The sequence below is a fragment of the Lissotriton helveticus genome, chromosome 2_1 (genome assembly GCF_964261635.1).
Source record: "Lissotriton helveticus chromosome 2_1, aLisHel1.1, whole genome shotgun sequence".
NCBI lineage: Eukaryota > Metazoa > Chordata > Amphibia > Caudata > Salamandridae > Lissotriton > Lissotriton helveticus.
Window position 1 is genome coordinate 563,249,886 of NC_136059.1, and position 23,926 is coordinate 563,273,811.

The following is a 23,926-nucleotide window of genomic DNA, read 5'->3' on the forward strand; positions in this document are numbered from 1 at the left end:
TATCTGGTCCTCTTACTTTTCTTCCTGTGGAAACACGGTTTGATGTTGGTCCTGATTGATTATCACTCCAAAAGGCCAGAGGTGAAATTGGTGTCGGAAACCTCGACCAATACTGTGATTGATTTTTTTTTAAAGAAGTATTTCCTAACGAGGGTTGTCCATCTGTTCTAGTGACAGACACAGGTGTGCAATTGAGATCCACTGAAATGGAATCATTCCTGAAACATTGTAATATCAAGCATGTGACTACAGCACTATAGGAACCTCTGGAGAATGGTCACGTTGAGAGATTCAACGTGTGCTGAAGGGCTGTGTTGTAGAGGCACATAAGGGTGGGGAAGATTGGAGGAATTTGTTGAGAGGAAAACTGTGGATGTATTGCATAACTCAGCATACGATTACGGAATTTTGTCCTTTCATATTGTTTAAAGGCAGAGATCTGGTTTCAAGTTTATGCCCATGGTGGTTCATAATAAAGTGTGGGAGAGTGTGTGTTGAATGAGGTTTCAGAAAGAGTGAAAAGGAAAAAGGAAAAGACCAAAGAATGGTATGATGCCAAGTGGAATGCAAAAGCACATGAGATCAAAGTGGGAGATTGGATTAGAATTCTTGGAAGGGCGAGATTTTGATCGCTACCTTAGCACTATTGATCTAAACCTCGGTCTGGTCGACTGAACCTTTGTTGCCTGTCTTTAAGGTCGAAGTACATCCATTTCCAAGTTAGTTCACCCAATAAAGGACTCTACTCCCAAAGATCACAAACAACTTCTAGCTTTCAAAAGTTTATTGTAAAGATATGATAAGCTGCAAATACAGGCATCTCAGAATGAGATTCACGAGATACACAGGTCCAATTACATACATGTGCTCTCGGAAAGCCCTCAGACGAGCAACGGAAATCACTAACACAAGTTCTAAGAATAGTAAAGCTATCAGCATTGACGCATATCTCTCCTTCATTTAAGTTGGAGGAAAACGCACAGGTTAGGCTGTCCCTACCCTGCTCTAGATGGTATCCCTACTTAACCAAGTCCCAACCTAAATAAAGGTGTCAGCAGTGGATGACCCCCAGGGGAAGTCACTCACTCTAAGTCTCTTGATGAAAACCTATAGTTCTCCAGTCATGACCCCTCTCTGCCTACCCATCCGCTCTCTAAAGGGTCCTCAGGTATCTGCTCTAACTCCACCCAGGGGTGCTGTCCCTAATACAAAACAGTCAACAACATTTGAGACGCCCCTTGCGAGACGCCCCTCACGTGGTGTAGCTTCTGGCTTTTTCCATGATGCTTTGTATTGGGCCTCATACGTTAGAGTTGACCTTGCTTCTCAGACTCTTCTCCGGCCCGCTGATACCCCTTAAACATTCCAGAACCCTCCTCCATGTCTGGGCCGTCTACTGAACAGACCTCTATTCATTCATTTATAATTGGATCCCCCCTTTTCCTGTGCAGACAGATATCTGCAGCCAAGAACCCAACTCTCATAGACTTCCAAAAAGGCTTGCAACATTTCTCAGCCCAGACATGTACGTGTAAATCAACGTTAAAACATTTCAGGCCTACAATATTTCTCATAATGATTATAGCATTCAACTTCTTCTTTAATTAAAGCATGTTAATACTCTTATTCTATTATTCAGTAAACATTTTATAAATCGTGGCCCATTAATGCAATGACCAAAACATTAATACAATCTGTGTCGTGAAAAGAAACACCTTCCCTTTCCCTCCAGCTCTGGCCCTGAGGCCTACCACATTCTGCGTTTAACCACAGACCATCTTACATTTTAACAGCTACACGACATGGATTCAGGAATAATCACATCTAATAAAATCATATAGTGTCACACATTTCTGTATTAGTTCCACTTCTACTTAAATCTCTATATTAGCTATACATTTAGAATATAATTGCATATACTATTAGCACTCATGGCATTTCTCCTCATGATTTGTGCTTACTACAGGTAAGTGTGATGTACTCATACATTTAGATCAGTTTGCGCTCTCTCAGTTCCCCCCTTTGATGACCTCTCGGGGTCATCACTAACATTTAGACTGCAGTTATTGCTGGCATTCTCTGCGCTTCCAGAGCCCTCAGGCTCCTGTACTGATTATCTTGTATGGCAGCCAACCTCTGCAGCTGCTCTCTTTGGGCCCTTTCTGACCTTCTTGCTCTGTACCATTTGAATACCCTCACCAATCCCCACAATATGATCCCACAGATCAATATTAGGATGACAGGTTTTAAAATATACCACACAAAGCTTTTGCCTAAGGTGGAAAACCACCCACCAACTGCACTCATTCCGTGGCCCACCTTTTCCCAGACATTTTCTCTACTCAAGTCTTCGATCTCCTTGTGAATATCAGTTATGTTCCTAATAACCTTCTCAAGGGGTTTTGAATTGTCTGGAATGTAAGTGCAACATTCCTGGACCTTCAAAGCCTTACAGACTCCGCCCTCTTTTGCTAATAGGACATCTAATGCAAGACGGTTCTGAAGAACCATAGCCCTTATCGATTGCATCTCTCCTTCTACCAGCATTAAGGACTGAGCAGTGCTGGCAGACAACCTGTCGACGACTGTTGCCAGCCGTCTAATTTTAACATCATTAAGGATTAGACCTAAAAGAGGGAACATAGCTCCAAAGACATCTCCAACCATTTCGGCATCTCCTACATCTCTCCTTCCCCTCGAAGATGTCTTGCCCTCTATGATCACTAAGTCTTGTGCATGATATATTTTGGGGAAGACAATTGCTAAGTAACATGATCCATACCAGTTGTCAGGTAGTCTCACGTAGGCATTTCTTCCACATACAAAATACACATTTGGAATCACTTGCATTCCCTTCAGGAAATCTTTAGTATAGTACTCTATGTTGAAAGCATGTTCACAGTCAACTTCTCCAACGTATACATTTTCATAATACGTTTTGGCTCGGTGAAGACATAGCTTTCCTCTCTGCGTTTTATCTAAAGCTATTGGACCACTACTACCCTTTCTCTTGTGTGCCTTCTCTTCCTCAGTCCAATCTGTTTTCCATTGTCCTGATTTTTTCAAAATCTTTTGTCTCCTGTAACGATCATCCACCTGCCCTATGAACTTCTTCTCGACTTCTGACACCTTGCATGTCAGGTTATTTCTACGGGCATGTGAAGTATCTAAGGTAATCCAAGGAATGAAGAACTTGGCCAATCTGTCTTCACTCTTCCAGTAATCCCATTTGTTCATCTGCTTATAATTTGGGACTTCTGGCAACACTGAATCATAATTGGAGAAATAGTATTCAAAACTATCTCTCTCATAAAATATACTAAGCAATAAGCTACATGTAATGCCATATGTCAGCGGGAGGTGATGATATCGAATTCCTTCATCTACAGATGCCGGCAACTGCATGCAGACATAACAATCCTTAACCTCCATGGCATCCACGTATTCATATAAGAGTTTAGCATAAGCATTTGACCTAAAGTCTCCTTGGGACTCATCTACGTGTAACCTGCGGGCTTCTGCAGCTAATAACGCTTTCTCTTGAGTGTTTTCCCCTTTTTCACCAGCAACAGTGGGTGTAAGCGTTTCTACAGATTTCACATCAGTTACCTTTGCCTCTTCCTCATGTCCCTTTACATAAGAAATTGTTACCACTAAAGCTATTAATATTATCACTCCTACTATTAGTGTACCTATTATACATTTAGCTCTGCGGTTCTGGGTGCCGGCCTCCATTTCGTCAGACAATATGGCTCTCTCTTATCTTTAGCCAAAAGTTCTTTTCCTCTCGTTCCTTTACAGTCTCTTTTTAATCCTTTTGTCCTTAGAATCCACACAATTGGAAGCTGACAACCTTCTTCGCAAAGTCCTTTAACAGTTCAAAAAAAAAGACAACCCTAGCCCTTCTCCATCAACTCAAGGGAAGTTCCCTAATATTCTCTGCTTCCTGGGCGCTAGGTAATCTTCTTTTTCTGGTTGCTTTATTTACAAAGTCCTTAACAGTCTACTATCAGATTTGTTGTTGCAGCTTCAATAGCATAGTTCAATATTTCCAAACGAAGATTGTGCTCTTCATGTGCTGTTATCGTTGTACCAAAGTCGGGGAATTGCAATTCTGAAAGAACATGTGTTTTAACTTGCTGAGGCGGGGAGGTCTGGGGAGCATGAATGTTAGTGACCCTTCTTGTTCGACACCGGGTACCAACAGTCGTATTTCCACGGTGATAATGGGCTCAGAACTGGACACCACCACCGCTCGGATCCTCCCTGTCTCCGGTTTCACAGACATTTGTCGCCAGATATGTCCACTCAGGTGTGGAGTATCTTCTGTTAGGCACACGCACTCTTCTTGACCTTCTTCGGTCTGGTGCTTCAGCGCCCTGAGCACCTTCTTCCGGATCTGAGTCTTCTGATATCGGAGGAAGGGTTACTTCTGGAGTTGACCTCAGGCTAGAGCTCCTTCTTTGCGGCCAATTTGCTTCTCCACGTGCCCTTCTACTCCTTCTCCTTCTTGTCTGTTCTCTCTCTCTTTCAGACCTGTCTGTGTCTGACTCGTACTCCCAGCTACTTTCTCCTTCTGTAGCGTCGTCTGTTTCACTGTTGTACTGACCGTCCTCAGCTTGGTCAGACTCTTCCCCTGCTTCCGCTGGCACCTCTACAGCTTGGCTAGCCCCCTCTATGGCTTCTCGGTCCTCTGCTGGACGTCTATCCGAGAGAGGAGCTGTTTCTTCCAGAGGTGCTGGAACCCTTCGCGTATGTGACGCGTGGATCCAATTGGGCAGGCCTCCCACCTTCACAGCTGTGTTCGTGATCAGGATGATCTGTAAGGGCCCACGCCAACGAACATCCAGACAGCTTCTTCTCACGTGTTTTTTCACCAGGACCCAGTCCCCAGGGTACAGGTCATGGCACGGGCCCTGGCACGCTGGAACCTCGGCAGCCTGCACCTGAAGGGACACAGAACGAATGGCGTCAGACAGCCCCTTACAATAGTCCAGGATCATATCATCTGTGATATTTAACAGTGCAGCAGTTGGGACAGATGGCAGCCTCATTGCTCTCCCCATTAACACCTCATGTGGTGACAACCCTGTTCTTCTGTCTGGGGTACTACGAAGGCTCATGAGGACCAATGGCAGGGCATCAGGCCAACTCAGGGTCGTTGAGGAACAAACTTTGGCTATTCTGGCCTTGATCGTGCCATTGATCTGCTCCACAATTCCTGAGGCTTCTGGTCGGTAACTGCAATGCAGCTTTTGATCTATGTTTAGTGCTACACAAATCATCTTCACAAGCTCGCTGTTAAAATGCGTTCCCCTATCTGATTCCAAAAAGGCCGGCACCCCGAAGCGCGGAATGAGTTCCCTGAGCAGTAACTTGGCCACTGTGAGGGTGTCGCACCTACGTGTAGGGTATGCCTCAACCCATCTGGAGAACACACAAACAACCACCAGGACATAGCGGAGGCGGTTGCATCTTGGCATTTCAATGAAATCTATCTGCATTCTGTTGAATGGCCCTCCAGACCTTCCTATGTGACTCAGTGTAACTGGTGTTCTTTTTCCTACGTTCAGCTGCTGACAGGTCACACAACGCTGGCACACTGCTTCTGCTGCTATTCTAAACTTAGGATTGTACCAAGTCTGTCTAAACACTCTCAGCATAGCATCTCTCCCTAAGTGTACGGGACCATGTATGAGTCTAGCCATTGGACTCACCATCTCATTGGGCAACACTGCTCTGCCGTCTGCTGAGACCCAAAAATGGGACTCACCCATTACACATCCTGCCTTTTCCCATGTTTCTTTTTCAATATCAGGAGCATTTTCTTGCATGTTTGACAGTTCATCCCAAGTATCAACAGTTTCCAATATCATGGCTAATTCAGTTCTTACATTTATTCCGCCCACTTCCACCTCTGTGAAAGAGTACCCTTGCTCCGCGCAATACCGCGCAACTTCATCTGCATATCTATTGCCTTTTGAAACAAAGTCCTCATTTCTGGTATGTGCGGTGCACTTTACAACTGCGATACTTGCTGGGCATTGCAACGCCTCTAACAACAGGCGCACAAACTCTCCATTGCGAATGGGAGAGCCTGAAGAGGTCATGAACCCTCTTTGAGACCATAACTGCCCGTAATCATGAACTACCCCATACCCATACTGGCTGTCGGTGTATATGGTGACTCGAATTTGATTGCTTGCCAAGCAAGCACGTGTCAGGGCAATAATCTCGGCTACCTGAGCGGAGTGTACTCCTTCCAGGCACCCAGCTTCCACAACTCCAGTAATTGTACAAACAGCGTAAGCTGCTCTCAACTGCCCAACCTCGTCTCTTACACATGAGCCATCGACAAAGAAAATTTCGTCTGGGTCGGTCAGTGGCTCATCTACGATGTCGGGTCTGGGTTTGGTGCATAGTTCAGTCACATCAAGGCAGTCATGGTCTGTACATTCATCATCATCCTCGATATCATTTGGAAGTGGCATCAAGGTGGCAGGGTTCAAAACAGAGCATCTCTTGAGGGTCACATTCTCTGCAGCAAGAATAACTTGCTCATAGCGCGTGAGCCTGCTGTTGGTCAGATGCTGTGTTTTGGTCCTGGTCATCAACAGTTCAACAGAATGGGGCACGCACACCTCTAACGGGTGCCCCATGACGATATTTTCACATCTTTCAATGCTGACACCCGTTGCAGCAACGGATTTGAGACATCCGGGCAACGCTGCGGCTACTGGGTCTAAGGTAGCCGAGAAATAAGCAACTGGTCTACGGGCGTTCCCATGGATTTGGACCAACACAGACAACGCACAACCCTCTCTCTCACAACAGTAAAGAAAAAATTGTTTATTGTAATCAGGCATTCCCAATGCCGGAGCACGACACAGGTCCTCTCGCAGCTGTAAGAATGCCATCAAACAGTCTTTGTCCCATGGTACCGGATCGCTCACCTCCTTGTGCGTCAGTTTTTGCAAGGGTTTTGCTTTCAGTGAAAAGTTCGCGATCCACTGTCGGCAATAACCCACCATCCCTAGAAACATCCTGACCTCTCTCTGTGTCTTAGGCGCATTCATTTTCATGATCGCCTCTATCCTGTCTGGTGACACCTTTCGTTTGCCTTTCTCTATTCTGTGTCCTAAGTACTGCACTTCTGTCAGGCAGTACTGCAATTTTCCCGGGGACACCTTGTGCCCATTGGCAGCTAGGTGATTTAACAAAGCAATGGAGTCCTCCCTGCAAGCTTCTTCTGTTTCTGACGCCACGAGGAGGTCGTCTATGTACTGGACCAGAACTGACTTCTGGGGCAGCACTAGACTTTCAAGATTTTTCTTCAAAAGCTGGTTAAAGATCGATGGACTCTCTGTATACCCCTGAGGGATACGACACCATGTTAGGACGCGATTTTCCAGCTTAAATGCGAAAAGAAAATGGCTTTCTTCGTCCAGAGGGATCGAAAAGAAAGCCTGACAAAGATCGATCACTGTGAACCACTCTGCTTGAAATGGAATCTGAAACAGTATCACTGATGGATTCGGTACCACTGGACAACACGAAACGACTATGTTATTAATCTTTCGAAGGTCCTGCACTATCCGAAATTTCCCATTTGGTTTCTGCAGACCCATAATCGGGGAGTTGCATGGACTACCCACGATTTCTTTCAGTATTCCCTGTTTAATCATGGACTCGATCACGGGTTTTATACCTGCAATCGTTTCTGGAGTCAATTTATATTGGGGTGTTCTTGGGAACTCAGCATGCGGTTTCACTACAATTTTCACTGGGTCCACCCCTTTGACCAAACCTATCTCTTCCCCAGTGAAATCCCACACTTCTGGTGCCACTGTCTCTCTCAAGTCCCAGGGGAGCTCATCTACTGTCAAAGTAGGGTACAGTTCCACGCATATTCTTGAGTTTGCAACCTTGAAATCTGCGTCATCATCATTGGTCAATACCTCCACTCCCTGAGGTGTACAGTATATTGTACAATTCAATTTACACAACAGGTCTCTTCCTAGCAGACACACAGGGCTTGAATCGCAAACCACAAATTGGTGCTCATCACTGTACTTCCCTATTTTCACCTGTACTGGTTCTGTCAATTGGCTGGTTATTCTCCTATTTGCGACCCCTACCACTTGTATGGTCTCTCCAGACATGGGCAGGTCTGGAACTGCAGCTGATCTGATCGTGGACCTAGTGGCTCCTGTGTCCACCAGAAATGTCGTAGGGCACCCTGCTACTTCTGCTTCGACATAGGGTCCCCTCTGGTCCACCTCTAAGGCTGCCCCAAGGGTGCAGTCTTCTCTTTCCACTCTCTGTCCGGTTAATGGGTCCACATAATAGCACTCTTCACCTTCCACAAACAGGGGCATTTGTCTATAGGTCTTACCCACAGTCCCTACTCGAGGAGGCTGCGGGAACTGGGCTCGGGGAGGAGCCCCCCCCCCTTTGAGCACCTTTCCTTGGTATGGCGTCACCCCTCTTGTAGGTGCGCTCTGGACCTCTTCCTCCTCTATCTCTTGTTCTCCTATCTCTACATTGTAGGGACACTCGCGTTTCCAATGCCCCACCTCGTTACACTGGTGGCACCTAGTCGTTTTCTTCAAGGCAGCTATGTCTATTCTGGGTCTAAAGGTAGAACTCTCCTCATTGCCCTTGTTCTGACTGTACTGCTTCTTTCCTCCTGTACCTGTTCCTTGCTGCTGTTGCTGCGGTCCCCCCTTTCCTGCTGCCTGCATCTGTACCACCATCAACTTTTCTTTTAGTTTCTTAGCCTTGGAGTCTATCTCATCACAGCAGTACCTGGCATATCTCAGTATTTCATCTAGGGGTTTACTTTGCCAACAAATCGAGTGTTGCTGAATCATTAAACTAATATCCGGTCTCAGTCCCAGGACGAACTTGGACACAAATTGCCCTATGTCCTTTGGATCCATTACATCCAAGCCGCTATACTGTTTAAACGCCTTCAGCAATCTCTCGTAATATTCGTGGACTGTCTCTTTGGGTTCCTGTCTGGTTCGGTCTATTCTGACCCAATCTATGTCTTGCATTGGCACTTTCTCTTTCAGCCAAGTCATCACTCTCTCGAATTTTGCCATCACAATCTCGGACGGCCCATTAGTCTTAGCATCTCTCTCTGGCTCCGTTGTGGGCCACTCAGCGCTAATCTTGCATGCTGTCCACAGATCTCCTGGTACTACAATGTCAAACAGCGTGTTCAGATCTATCCATAGGACCTTTGAGATTTTTACAAACCTCTCGACTTGCTTGTACCACTCCACAGGGTTTTCCCGCAATTTGGGGAAGGAGGTGGTAAAAGCAGCTAAATCTCCCCTACTCCAAGGGACATGCACATAGTTCCCATTTGCGACTTCCCGCAAAGGGTATGCCTCTATTCCCTGCAGTCCTGGTGTCATACCAAGCGTGCTTCTCCTGCCGGTCCCTTTCTTGGACCACCTCTCTTCCCACTTATCTAGTGCTCTCCATGTCCTTATTCCAGCGATCAGTTCCCTTATGTGCGTTTTCAGCCCAATCGTTCTCCTCTCATCTAGGTCTCGATCTGTGTAATGTAGCCTGTGGTTACCCTGTAATGCTTTGGTTCTTGACAGATCCACCATATATTTGCCTGCTAGTTCGACTAACTTCTCATGGACTGCTCTCGCCTTTCGAGTGATGTCCTTTGCCATATACAGTATTTCATCCTGTTCATACATTTCCATTCTTTCTAAAGGCAGGGTACCATCTACCATGTCATCCAGATCTGACCTTAAGCTGGCGACATCAAGTCTCTTGGCTTTTATTTCAGCTCGCAATATGTCTTTCGAAGGGGGCTCACTGGTCTCCCTACCATCCCAACTTCGAGCTCTGCGTTTGGGCTCGGGAGAGTTAATGGGTGCCCTCCCTTGCTCCCATCTCTCCAGGTCCCATGCTCGGCCATCCGATCTTGGAAGGTGATGGAACACGGGCCTGTTACCCCCACTCTTTCTCTGCCCGCTCTCTTCTTCTTCTCTCCTTTCACCGTGCGCCTCTCTGTTATTTTCCCTCTGGTCGCTACTCTCCCTTTGCCTCGTATCGCTCAGTATCCGATACGATCCTTCCTGGTTCCCCATATTCCCTGGGCTGCGCTCATTTCCGTCATCACAGGGACTATGGTGCGACCTCTCACAACTCCCATTCAGTTCTCTGGTGCCAGGCACACAGTGTGGACACTTAAAGCTGTTTCTGTACTCTTGTGCTCTCCTCTCCCCTTCACTGAGTACCGGGCGCGCCACCCCTTCACTCCCGGGGCCCCCGTTTTCCAGGTCTGTTCTATCTCCACTCCGGGCCCAATGGGTGACTCCCCTACTCTCTCTCTCTCTACAGTCCCACTCCGGGCTACTCTCCCCAGCCCCGCAGTGAGTCCGAGCTCGGCTGTCCTGACTTTCCCTTTCAGCTTCCGCAGCTATGATGTTCTTTTGAGCCTTCACTGCCTCATCCCACTGCTTCATGTACTCATTTAGCTCTTGAAAGGATTTTCGTCCAGATCCCCTCAGATCCACTGGCCATCTAGGGCCCCCAGGATCTCCTCCTGGGTCCCCTACTGGGTGCATCGGAGTGCTCCATTCTCTTGGTATCGGCATCTGACTTGGGGAATTAATCGTATCGTTCCTTCTTGCCTTCTCTGCTCTTTCTCTGTCCTTCCGTACCCGTTCTTCCCCTCTTGCTCTCTCTTGGTCATATATCGATATTATAGGACCTATGGTAACAGGTACCTGTAGTGCATCTGGTAATGTGTAGGATGTGGCGCTTTCCGTTTCCGGCGCTCTTTGTACCACAAACCTCCCGACTACCTGTTGCACCTGACTAGGCTGGGACAACTCTTTCTTTGGCTCAGGATCCCACTCTGAACTGGGAATCGGTCTATGCTCTCCTGCATTGCCCCCCTTTTCTCCTTCTTTATGCTCGACCTCTCCCCCTGCTCTATTATACGGGGGTGGCCTGTCTGTCAATAATCTGTTTATCAGGCTGTCCTCTGTTTCGCTCTCATCATCTTCTTCTAGGGGGCTTTTATTTACGGGCACCTCTAATACTGGGTACAGTTTATTTACTTCCAGGTTATGCACTCTCCATCTTTTAGCATCCGCATCCCACCTGGCATCCTGCACTGCCCTTACCGATCGTTTCACCCTTTCTTGTCGTCTGTTCATATTCTTTTCATGCGCTGCCCTAATCCATGCTTCAAGGGCTTCAAACTGGGTCGGTCTAGGCAAGGGTCTAATTGAGGTCATGACTGATTTTAATCGATGTAACACCTCTAATCTGAACGTCCCGTACTTCGGGAACGTCAGTTCCTCATTTCCTTCCGTAATCTTACTCCATTCTGATATCCAGAGGATCGTATGCAACCCAACATTCACTGCCATATAACGAGCTGGCGTACCCTCCGGCGGGGCTTCTTCCCCTTCATACGATCCCCGCTTCTCTTTTTTAAACACTGCTTTCAACCATTTAAAACACTTCATAATTATGCGCACAATATCCAGCCTCGCTACTCTGTTTACTTCCTGATGACAATCCACCAATCCTGTCGCGGCTTTGCTGACTTGGCCTATCGCAGCGCGGTCTTTCTCCGGTCGGCCAATCACGTCGCGACTCTGTCTGACGTCTTTGCTAGCTGGCCTATCACAGCGCGGTCTTTCTCCGGTCGGCCAATCACGTCGCGACACTTTCTGACGTCACTTTTCTCCGCTTCGCAGCAGCACCCCTCCTTTCTCAACTCGTCTCCCGGTTATGCATGCGTCCCATTCATACACCGAAAAATGACTACTTCCGACCAAGCGGTCACTTCTCTCGACTGTACGTCCACAGTCTATATGTAATTGTCAACACAACTGACGAAATGTCTATCGTCTCTCTGATAGGTTGCTTACACACACAGTAACTTCCGACCAGCGTCCGTTACTCACGCACTCACTCTTACGTTCCCCCTATCTCGGTCTTTCGGGTGATCAATGGTACCTCATGACCCCCTTCACACTAGTTGACAATTACTCTGGGTGTCCGATACACCCGAACCACTTAAGCTCTCCTTGAACTTAAGATTTCCACCGGTTGCGCGCGCTCACAACCTATTCCACAGTCACTCTACAGACATTCAACTCCGCCAGACATTACAACATAGATACAATACAAAACACCGCAATCTAACACGCATAACCCTTTATACTCACTCTCGACCGATACTGCTGCTTTTTCTCTGTCTCACGTCATCCGGATCTTCTTCGGCGGGCTGTTCTTCCGATCATCGATTTCTATGGGCCTTGGGGTAAGCTAACCTGGCCTAGGTTACCGTCCTCAAGAAGGCAACCATCCTCTATAGCTACCAACTGGAAGGGCGAGATTTTGATCGCTACCTTAGCACTATTGATCTAAACCTCGGTCTGGTCGACTGAACCTTTGTTGCCTGTCTTTAAGGTCGAAGTACATCCATTTCCAAGTTAGTTCACCCAATAAAGGACTCTACTCCCAAAGATCACAAACAACTTCTAGCTTTCAAAAGTTTATTGTAAAGATATGATAAGCTGCAAATACAGGCATCTCAGAATGAGATTCACGAGATACACAGGTCCAATTACATACATGTGCTCTCGGAAAGCCCTCAGACGAGCAACGGAAATCACTAACACAAGTTCTAAGAATAGTAAAGCTATCAGCATTGACGCATATCTCTCCTTCATTTAAGTTGGAGGAAAACGCACAGGTTAGGCTGTCCCTACCCTGCTCTAGATGGTATCCCTACTTAACCAAGTCCCAACCTAAATAAAGGTGTCAGCAGTGGATGACCCCCAGGGGAAGTCACTCACTCTAAGTCTCTTGATGAAAACCTATAGTTCTCCAGTCATGACCCCTCTCTGCCTACCCATCCGCTCTCTAAAGGGTCCTCAGGTATCTGCTCTAACTCCACCCAGGGGTGCTGTCCCTAATACAAAACAGTCAACAACATTTGAGACGCCCCTTGCGAGACGCCCCTCACGTGGTGTAGCTTCTGGCTTTTTCCATGATGCTTTGTATTGGGCCTCATACGTTAGAGTTGACCTTGCTTCTCAGACTCTTCTCCGGCCCGCTGATACCCCTTAAACATTCCAGAACCCTCCTCCATGTCTGGGCCGTCTACTGAACAGACCTCTATTCATTCATTTATAATTGGATCCCCCCTTTTCCTGTGCAGACAGATATCTGCAGCCAAGAACCCAACTCTCATAGACTTCCAAAAAGGCTTGCAACATTTCTCAGCCCAGACATGTACGTGTAAATCAACGTTAAAACATTTCAGGCCTACAATATTTCTCATAATGATTATAGCATTCAACTTCTTCTTTAATTAAAGCATGTTAATACTCTTATTCTATTATTCAGTAAACATTTTATAAATCGTGGCCCATTAATGCAATGACCAAAACATTAATACAATCTGTGTCGTGAAAAGAAACACCTTCCCTTTCCCTCCAGCTCTGGCCCTGAGGCCTACCACATTCTGCGTTTAACCACAGACCATCTTACATTTTAACAGCTACACGACATGGATTCAGGAATAATCACATCTAATAAAATCATATAGTGTCACACATTTCTGTATTAGTTCCACTTCTACTTAAATCTCTATATTAGCTATACATTTAGAATATAATTGCATATACTATTAGCACTCATGGCATTTCTCCTCATGATTTGTGCTTACTACAGGTAAGTGTGATGTACTCATACATTTAGATCAGTTTGCGCTCTCTCATTCTTAAACCAGGATTGGTAAAAAAAAGGTCTAGTCAGGTTTGGTAAGGCTTTGAAGGTAGTGAAAGTATTCACTTATGGTGTTGTTACTCAAGAAGGGAAAGTGTGGAACGTGAAGCGGGTGGTCACGTACAGAGGGACATTGCCTGTCGGTGATGACGCAGACTAAGACAAAGAACTTTTGGTAAGATTTAACAACAACGTTCACCAGGGCATTCAGGATGGGGTAATCAATGAGAGTTTCAATGGGTCCAATTTGGTGAGTGAAATGACAAGAGATTCTGTAGCCTCAAGAGTCAAAGGAGTGAGCAAGATCAGACAGCCATCTGCCAAATTCACAAAATTTCTGAAATAGTGGTTCTTTTTATTCCCGTTAGAATTGCAATATGTGCATGGTTTATCCACTTTGCTATTTGTTCTTTTTGTATATATGTATTATTGGTATGTTCAGTTTTTGTTTTTAGTTATCTTTTGAAAGGAGAAAGATGAGTTGCATTGCTTTAGATTGCTTAACATGCACATGCCTGTGTTATGGTTTGGGTTGCAATTTGCATTCTGTGGAATGTTTCTTCCATGGAATGCAGCGTGCTAGCCAGTTAATTTCTGACTGCCTTCCTGTGAAGGTGGATTTGCTGTGCAAGCTGAATAAACCGTTCAACTACTACATAGATGTATCTTACTTTCAACACTATTTGAAAGGTTTATATACATTTTTCCCTCAGTTCAAGTCTATGGAATACAAACGTGATAAAAATTGTTACTTTCAATGAAACTTATCTAACGATCAGGTGGCAGGATTTTCTTAAGGAGAAAATGCAAGACGTCTTGGAAGACGAGATCCTATATATGAGACCCACTGCTGACTTCATTAGTTTTATTTTAATGTCTCTTCTGGTTACCAATGTTGAGTCGACGCTTTTTAGTACGAGCTGCAGAAAATGTGCAGATGTACCACAAAGAATAAAATTGCTTCCAGGCATACTAGCATAACTATATGGACAACCCAATTACCCCTTGAGAGCTTGTGTACAGGTAAACAGCAACAAACAATATTTCAAACAAGAGGATCATTCTACAATGTTAGAAAAACATATTTTCAATTGAGTTAAACATCCTTTTTGGAACTGAGAAGTGCTTAAGTGTATCAATATATGCTGTTAATCAAAGGATAAAACAAAACAATAGATCAGAACAAAACAAAACCAAACATTACCTCAGAAGAGCCGTACATGTGAGAATAAGCAATTTTACTTCTGTCAGGAAAGGTTTTCGACAACAAATCACAATATACTATCACTTTTTGACACATTGTATGGTTGGGGTTAAATGTATTAAACTGTGTATAAATGGTTATACTTTTATCAAATAGTGTTGCCACTGATGTTGGGGGGGGTCAGTGAAAGTTTAGATTTTTTAGAGTCTGATGGTCACACTTTGCTATTGCCACTGATCAGTGGTGTCACGAAACTTGAGGGGGCTCCCCCGCAAAGTCCACGGAGGGACCCCCATTCCCTGACCCTTTATCCAGCACTTTCCCTGGAGTTCGGGGACCGCCTCGCACGGCGTGGGCTTCTGTTAAGCCACTGTTACTGATCACATACATTGTGGAACGCTGCCCCTCAGCTTTTGTCTTAATTACAGACACTAACAAAATCACATTTTCGAAACAATTCCCTTTCAGTGGGGCTGCTCACGATAATTTTGACCCAGGCCCTACAAAAAAATATGACAGGCCTACGGCCAAATTTATAGGGACTGCACACGATTGGCCTGTGTCAGATTTGCACTAGAATACATTTGACACCAAGTCGCATGGAGTTTATTGAGTACGATCATTTTTCAGCGTTTAGAGCACTAGCTTCATCAAAATACGGTAAATACTGGACATTTTACCCCGTAAATGTCCGGCATCCAGTAGTCTCCAGCTGCAATAAACAATACACCACTTCTAATTGCAATTCCTGCAGAAACGGGTGTTTGCACATTAATTGCAGTATAACAGGCAACATGTAATCAGACCTTTGTCTAATAAATTTGCAGACAGCTTTAATCAATGCTCGACTCCTAGCTTATTTGTCAAAATAAGCTCATGTACCATTTCAAATTTCAAATGTGCCAGTCAGCTAGAACTGGACTGCTGTAATCTCATTTCACTGACAGGTTGCAGTGAGTGTGTCTGGCTTAGTGAGTTAAATACTTATCACAGTGATGCAAGCTTTGTTTGCAGGGCCTGAGTTCAAATCCAGGCAAGGCCCATTTAACTTTCCATCTTTTTACATAAAGCATCATGAAGAAAGTTAGTACCACAAACCATCATTTTTAGCGCTTATGGATAGCATAAGTGGCCCTTGAAAGAAGTGGTGGCTGGTGAACCCTGTAAGGGATGGGGAATAAGCCATTTCACATTGTCAGCTATCCTATCAAACAAGCTCATATTTAATAAGAGGGATGGAAGAAATTATCCCCTCAAGAACAATTGTAAAAAAAAAAAAAAAGTTTGGGGGGGTTGCAGTGGGCCCAAATGGTGCATTTTGCAGCACAGTTTTCAACCTGGCTTAAACTCCGTGGCTTTTGCGGACAATTCTGAAAGGGCACTCATAGAATATTCCAAGCACCCTGTTGCAAGGAAGGCCACCTCCACCAATAGGCATATGAGCTGACTGACTGCAAACCCTCGCCTTAAGAGAACTTTTCAAAGAATTTGAAACAAACAATTATATTATAGTGTACTTTTCCCAAAGCAATGACTAAAATGTCACAGGTTGTACAGCTATTTCAAATAATCTACGGAATACATTTTAACATGGTTTCAGTGCGGTTTTCCACACTTATAAAGCGTCTCCCTTTTTCCTTCCCACTCCTTTCACAAAGGTTATCAGTCACTTAATACGACAGAAAAATGAATTGTAAGGCACAAGATTTAATGATAAAAAGTTATAGAGATGGTAAATCTCAGTCCCTGGTAGCAGACCGTACCCCATATTTTACAAGTTGTGACACAAGAACAACTGCTCACGTGCACAATGAGCTAACTACCAATTATAAACAACAATACATAGGTCATTTAAAGCTTCACTGTATGTTTTAACCCCTTCCGTGGTCCCGTCGGCCAACGTACTGTTGTGTATCGATTTAGATTCCGTATGAATTTCCCGATTCATGCCCTTATATAGGTACAATTCACATTGCCCTTAATTAGGCATAGAAATCGGGCGCTTATTTAGGCATAGTCCATGCTATCCAAATACAGACATGGCTACTTACATCCGTTCATCTACGTCACAACGAGTTCATGGAAAACCAAACTCTTAAGCCTTTAGGACTTCCCCTTGCTTGAATATTGATTTCTCCAAGAACTCATTTATTATGCATGAACATCTATTCCTTAGGGGTTCATTCATGACGTTCTTATGCCTGACTTTTACGTCAATTCTGGCATTCCTAAACATCTTTAAGGTATAAATATACCTTCACTTGCTATGGCAAGGCATGGTTCGGTGCGGTTTGGCTACCTACTTGCACGACACGGCTCGCCACAGCAAGTCCCGAAGGAAGTCAAGTTCCCAACTGTCTCACTGACCAGACGCTGTCATCCTCCTCGCCGAGAATCCAGCTCCAGTGTTTCTGACTCCTCTTGCGAGGTGTTAGAGATCAAGTCCCGGGAAAGAGATACCAACCTCTCTCATTCTAAGGTATGGAGCTGAGTGGAACCTAGAGAAACCTTTGGCAATTCTTGGCACAACTAAACTAAACTAAACTATAGCTAAAACAGCACCTACTCATACTAGAGCAGTTTTTGGGATAGAGGCACATGCATATCACCAGACTGAGGTTTTCTACTGATGGATAGTATTCCCAGAATCAAATCCAGTAACACATTTGTTTCACTTCTACAAAGAAGGTGATCCACCAGTGGAATATATTCCCTTCGAGGATATTGAAATTCCACTCACATACCAGGAGCATGAGCTCTGGTTTAAAGGCGCCCTAAAACATTTAAATCACATTACCACGCTCGGTCCACTAGGCAGACCAGGAACAACAGGGCCGGTTTTAGCCGGCTATACACCTGACCCTGATATTGAAGCAATGTTAGACGATGAATTACTTAGTAATATACAAAGATTAGTGGAATTATACAATTAAAACCACAACTGTCCGAAAGTCCTGAAAAGGTCTTTTATAAAAACACTCCTACCTCTTCTAAAAAGAATTGGGAGAATAGCAATCAAACTTCAAAAGAGAAGCGTTCTCATTCCCGAAGGTAGGTCTCCTCAAAAGGAGCCCTCTGAAAGAAGGTATAACCTCAGGAATAGAAACAATTTGAGAAAACCTGACAGGTATCAAGACACTGATACACATTCCTCTTGTACCTTTCTGATATCGTCACAGACATCCAAAAGAAGAGAACGGTCAGAAAATAGGGAAGAACGTGTGAAGTCCAAAGACAATCAAAACGTTCAGAAAAATAAACCAAAACCCCAATTTACCAAAAAGAAGGTAGGAGGTCTAAAAATCAGACATGCAGAGGATCTTGAGGACACAACTCAAGAATGGAGAATGGGCTCAGCGCAGCAGAAGTAACAATAGCTCGCCAGAACCTAAATGGACTTCTGGACACAGTGATCTTGAATGAAGACATTGAAGTTGAAACTGCAGACACCAGGGATAGCTCGCAACATAGGTTATATGAAATAACACTCCAGATGGAGGGAGATATTCCAACAAAAGTGAAAGCACTCTTTTAGGTAGCGACTTTCCAAGGGCTATGATATACTTTTAACAGAACAAGACTGGCCACCAGAATTTGTCAGGGAGTGCCCACATGGTGAAGACTTCATTATGCCAGCCTTCTGCAACCATATTCCAGTACATTTAAAATATACTTATGCCAGGAAATGGGCAGTTGTCCAAGCCCCAGCATTATACAAAAATCATGTAGGATGGGATGAGGACTCACCTCACCACAAAATCAAGTTAAAAAATCAACCAACTACACAAAGGCAGTACCCAATTAAGCAAGAAGCTTAAAAAACAGGTCAGGGAGATCTTAGATCAACTTGAATACCAATGGGTGATTGAAACATGCACCTCATCAATGAACAATCCTTTGTTTCCTGTCTCCAAACCACACAATACATATTGTCTAGTTTTGGATTACAGACACTTAAACTCTTGTTGCAAAACATTTGCAGTGCAAAATGCACACAGTACATCATTAATGAATAACATTGTGCGTAAAAAATATAAAACCACATTAGATATTTCGAATGGTTTCTTTTGTCAAAACATTGCACCTGAAAGTAGGTATTTGACTGCTTTCTCAATAATTGGGACACCGCGTCACTTCTGTCATCTCCCTCAAGGATTCAAGAATAGTCCGGGGTTATTCTCAGCAAGGTTGACAGAGTTACTACAAACTTATGATGACGAGGCATTGTCATATGTCGATGATATCTATCTGCCACAATGTAAAGTACAAAGTTCCCCAGACTGGGTAGAGAGGAGGTAGAGTATGTCGATATGTAGTGTGTATAGAGAGAAAGAAAGAAAAGCCAAAGAGGGGGGAATCCCCTTGTTGGGACTAAAACCCTCACACACCTAGCAAGCTAGATGTCATGCTTCATCATATGGGTTTGCTCCTCGCTGAACTGGCGCTGCAATGTTCAGCGGGCACCCTCAAGGGGGCTCTTTAACGGAGATCTTTAATCCCTGCCATATGGTGCATGCGGGTGTGCGGGGAAGAAAAGGGGTGTAGTCGTAGAAGGTGAGGTGAAGATAAAAAAGGTGGGCCAGTCCACAATAGAATTTATTGGAGTGGCTGGCGCCCTTAGTAAAAAGGTGGGAGGGGAGATAGTTGCTACTGGTTATGTTAGGCAAGATATCTACAACCCCCTGGTGTGGTCAACATGTTTCATGCCTACGCGGCATTTCATCAGGACCCAAAGTGGGACGTACTACACAGTGAAAAATAATATAAATGCAAAGGTTAAAAAATCTGTAGTCATACAACCTTATGCCAACAGGTCATAAAGGGGCAGGCAAGGAAATCCTGCTCAGTATGAGTGACCCTAAGGGAGATCGTGAGATGCCCCGCAGTCTGCTCCAGTGGGACCTGCACGTAAAGGTCAGGAACCCGGATAGCGTGCGGTCGGAGCCGCTAACACCTACCCCCACCGTCTGGTCAGGACAGAGGTCTATCTGACAGACGATGACCTGGATAGGCACTTGAACAAGGTGAACACGATTATACTTGGATTCGCCTCTAAAGGGTATAAATTCAATTTTAGAAAATCAAGAATTGCCCATCTCAACGTCCTTTTTCTAGGATATGAATTATCAAGTGAAGGTAAAAGCTTGGCAGCCAACTTTTTAGAAAAGTGTGCGCTGCTCCAAGAACCGAAAATGCTGAAGAATTTAAAATCGATTCTAGGTTTCCTGAATTTTGGAAGAACTTACATTCTAAACTATGCAGGGTTAAATCTCTCTATGAATTAATCAAACCTGATTTTAAAACAGTAAATTGGACACAAAAACACACAGACATTTTGGGTTCACTACAAACAGACATGTTAGCAACCAAACATTTACAAACACACGTAAACATACGCAACATAGTGATCCGAATAATTCCGGGTCAATGCGGATTCACCTACTTCACTTTTAACAAAGGTGAAAAAGTACCAATCGCATACAAATCACATTTGTGCACACAGGCAGAAATGAAATTCACTTCTACAGAAAAAATTCTGACAGCACTTCAAACCTCTGCCTAATAAAATTCTGCCTCTAGAACAGTATGGATGTATCATTTATACTGATGGATCAGCACAACCCGCTTCGGGGGTTAAACAAGGTTATAGTGATGCATGGGCGATCGTTAAAGGTTGTATGTGCAATAGCAAATTTAGACCTATGGTCACGAAAACGCAATCTCTAGGAGATTGCACAGCTCAGCGAGCTGACTTACAAGCATTCGTAATGGCACTTGAAAATACGGATCGCGAATTCCCCACACTCACAGTGTGTGATTCTTTCTACTGTGTACAATCATATAATGAATATTTACAGAATTGGCCTCAAAATGGTTTCAAAGATGCAAAAGGTGGTACAATCAAGCATAAAACGCTTTGGGAACAAGTAGTTCAGTTGCGAATTGTTGCGCTATACAAAAGCCTTTGACATTTGACATTTGACATGTGATACACATGCTGAGTTATCACGTGATGGTGTTCACATTGAAGGGAATTCATTGGCTGATGAAAACGCGAAGGGGGCTGTACAATCGGCTTCCGTAGCTGCAATCACTCGTTCAAAAACAAAAATAGACAGTGAAATATTACTGGCTGTCAATGCTACAAGAAAGGCAGCGGTGCAGCGTTACCTAAATAATTTCCACTCAAATACTCATATATAATTGATGCGAACAGTGTTCCTTTTGCTCGAATTCCTGGAGTGGGGGTTAGTGTAATTCCAAACAGGGAAGGGAGAGCAGCTTTGATTTACGAAGCACATTTGGGAGGGGGTCTGATACATCAGGGGATCGCTAAAACAATAATAACTGTAAAAGATATGTACTGGTGGGCGGAATGAATGAACACATTCACATATTTGTCATTAACTGCATAGACTGCAATAGAGATCGCAGCACAGAACGCCACCAGATACCTGACTATAGCATAGCCAGCCCAGTACAGACACCATTGTTAGACAGCATTAGGCTATCTACATGCAGGCGTCCTTATAGACAAATGCAGTCCCACAAACACTAAATAAAGGTTCCTTTGGATGTGGCCTCAGCGCTCGGCTGACGCTCGAACTGTTATAAAAGATTTGCCAGTCTTTATCGGCACATACGCAATAGGCACACTACACTCTGACTAGGGCCCTGCGTTTAGCTCTCAAGCTTACAAAGAAGCCATGGCCAGTTTGGGCATTGAATTGCGGTATTCTTCTCCATTCCATCCTGAGGGAAATTCTGTTGTGGAAAGAAAAAACCGGGACATAAAGCAGTCTATAACAGCTAGAGTATTAGGTTCGGGTGATGGGTGGGTCAAACATCTAATTGGGGTTCAATGTGCTCTTAACAACTTGCCAAGAAGTTCTCTGAGGGTATCACTCCATATGAGGGTCTATTTGGGACAAGAATGTTGATTCCGGACCTTGATTGTCATACAGTAGCGATGGAAACTAAGAAATTTGATATCAAAGATCGTTTGGCTGTTTTACAGGACTTAAATGATCTAAGAATTTAACAAAGCAACGTGTTCCTGAAGCTAACCACCACTGGAAAAAAAACAACTGTCCCAGCAAGGCCTGTCTGGATCCCAAAGCTTAGTGATCTAGTCAGAGAAAAGATCACAGACAAGAAGGAATTTGGGCCTTCTTACAGACAATCAGTACCTGTCATAGCAATCCACGGAACAAGAACAGTGATACTGCCGCCCCTTGCTGGTAAAAAGGAGAACAGGTTTGTGTCTATCGACCTGATCAAACCACACTATGTGGCCGATAATAAGCAGTAGGCCAAGTGGACTCCGACAATGTAGCAGACACACTCCTCTACCTACAATCTAAGAGGTTCAAACTGAGAGACTCCTCACCATTGAAGAATCTGCAGTGAGAAAAGAAGGATTAAGCAACAAAGCTATGGAACTCGGTCCTCTTGAGACCCAAATAACAGTTCGTCCTCAAGCACCTATCTACAATGAAGTAACAAGTGATCAAGTGGTTCCAGCGATGTCAACAAATCTGGATGCAATTCCAACCATTGACAGAACTGCCTCTGGCTATTTCATTAACTTTGATACGTTTTCTGAGGATCCCAGCGCACCTGAAACAACACCAGCAAAGAGAACTTTCAAAGAACAAGTAACTGACCTTTTTCATCACCTGTAAAAAACTTATCGGGTTTCACCATGGAATGAAATATGGATTGTGTTGGGAATATTTTTTCTTCTACTTTGGTTAGCTCTAGTAATAACTCTGGGTATGTTGATAAATAGAAGATATGTAAAAATGGACACAGCAAGTACACAAGTGAACTTACTTCTGAAGCCACACAAATCATCCCATCGTGAACAAAGAGACTTGTCAGCAGCAATGTCCCCTCTAATTTTTTCCCTCTGTGTGCGGCAGTGGAGGGTCTCTGTGCCATGCAACCATGGCTATGTGCGCCAGGAACCAAACCGTGCGTGTCTGCGGCACCAAATGGCACTCAAAACATTTACTTTAAAAAGTGAAAAGATTGTGCATTTTCACACCCACAGCGCCACAATAAGGGTCTTAAGGGCAGTTTGCAAATTGGATAAGCACTGGCAAGCACTGTTCCCAAGAAGCCGCGCGGCCGCGCGCGCGCCCACTTCTCTACCCCCGAGCGCGCAGTCCCATGTTTGGAGCGCGCACAGAGGGCACAGAGGGCACATCCTGCGAGAGTATTCGCGCCGCCACCGCTTTTAAAAGGCGCGTGGCGCGAAAATCGGGCATTTCCAGATTGCAGGAGACGGCGGCGAAAGGAGCGAAGGTAAGTGTTTCCTTTGACCATTTGGTGTTTGCTTTAAGTATTTCCCTGAAGCGCCTTTCTTTGCTGTATTGTTTTTGTAGTAACGCTAGGCTGCGGGGGAGATTGAGTGCTTTATTTAAGAATCCATGTTAATTGCAGCCCCTTCAGGAGCGCTGATTAACATGGATATTTAAATAAAAGCACTCCATCTCCCCCGCAGCCTCGCGTTACTACAAAAACAATACAGCAAGTTTAAAAACACTGCGTGTATTTCTGGGCTAATCTGCCTTGTTTGCAGACTTGCTGTACTGTTTTTGTAGTCAACTGCAACGTCCCGGTGTCCGCATTCATACGAGGCAGTGGAGTGTTTAGTCAGCGCAGCTCACTGCGCACAATGTAAATTACCGGAGAGGCCTTGGCTGGACTGTGGAGTGTGCCACATGGGCAACAATAATATAATAATCACTGACCCGACCGTACCGAAGATTGCCCCGCGTTAGACTGCTGCCGTGGCCTATGTGATAATCAGAGTTAGTTGTTCACTGATTATTTGCCACCAGTTTCAGTTGCAGTAGAGCTTGCATTCCACCCTAGCAGCAAAGTGTAAGTGCAATACGGTATATTCGCTTTCATTTTAAAATGGAATAA